At 37.0% G+C, this 1,359-nt stretch overlaps 1 pseudogene; it reads right to left on the reverse strand.

Annotated features, from left to right (window-relative positions):
- Nucleotides 1-201: 201 nt before the first annotated feature.
- LOC149144154 (floricaula/leafy-like protein FL1 pseudogene) lies at nucleotides 202-1,078 on the reverse strand (annotated as a pseudogene).
- Nucleotides 1,079-1,359: the final 281 nt, after the last annotated feature.

Consider the following 1,359-nt stretch of genomic DNA (forward strand, 5'->3'; position numbering starts at 1 on the left):
TGTTGTAGGCATGACAAATCAAAAGTGTCTTAGGTATCAATCTAACAATCAAGCACCTCTATTTTCTGTAAGTGAAACCTACCTATATATTGTCCACATAATGGAATACAAAATTTAGTAGTGAACGTAAACTACAATACATTTTTATTGCAGGTCACCAATGCATACATTCATAAGAGCAGGAAATTTTTTCTTTTTACCTTAAGATGCAATGGTAACTGCAAAAGTATTTTGATCATCACGTAATATCATCCTTCTCTCTGCCTCATACAATATTTCCAACCTTTTCATCTCCAAACTATCCTGCAATCTTTTCTTCTCTGCCTCATACAATATTTCCAACCTTTTCATCTCCAAACTATCCTGCAATCTTTTCTTCTCTGTTCTTATGGCAGATTTAATTCCATATCTCTCCATATCATAGAGTTCTACCCGGGTCTTCATCAAATCTTCAATCTCCTCCTCTGTGATATTGATATACTGCAATCTTTTCTTCTCTGTTCTTATGGCAGATTTAATTCCATATCTCTCCCCTATAAGAAGATCCATATCATAGAGTTCTACCACGTTCTTCATCAAATCTTCAATCTCCTCCTCTGTGATATTGACAAGGGTGTTGATAGTGAAGCCCATCTCGGTCATCTTGGAAAGAGTTAAGTATCTAACTCCATGCTCTTTAAACAAATATTTAAGGGACTTCAATTCCTTTCTTCTATTCATGGGAAGAATGACTTCCAACGGTCGTCCATGGTCCTTCTTAAAGACAGTTGTTGTTGGTGCTGGTCTATGATCCCACCTAAAGAAACCTACAGGAAAGTGCTCTACATCCATTTTTTTTTTTCGAAGTAGAATGCAATGCGCTCTTACAACAACAAAAAAAGCCACTCATAGAATTAGCACATCGGTGATAGATTCTGAGGTGCCTTTCATTGATTACCGATTGAAATACAATATTTGAGTTGATAGGTAACAAATTCCTCCAGGTATTTTACCAGACCAAGTGGGTTCCTAACAGTACTTGAAGAAGCATAATCTGTACCTCCGAAAAAACTTCTAGGCGCAGGGATCTCTCTACCATCCAATGAATTTGCCTTAGAAAATGTAAGGTTTGAGTTGATAGGTAACAAATTCCTCCAGGTATTTTACCAGACCAAGTGGGTTCCTAACAGTACTTGAAGAAGCATAATCTGTACCTCCGAAAAAACTTCTAGGCGCAGGGATCTCTCTACCATCCAATGAATTTGCCTTAGAAAATGTAAGGTTGCTCCCATATTTTAGGCTGTCTTGTGAGTTTAATGCTTCTTAATCTAGTTTATTGGAACACCATTTTCTTCTAATCACATCACAGTAGTAGCTATC

Source organism: Pinus tabuliformis, chromosome X (genome assembly GCF_031772625.1).
Source record: "Pinus tabuliformis cultivar Carrire ecotype Pingquan chromosome X, CPIR1, whole genome shotgun sequence".
Classification (NCBI taxonomy): Eukaryota; Viridiplantae; Streptophyta; class Pinopsida; order Pinales; family Pinaceae; genus Pinus; species Pinus tabuliformis.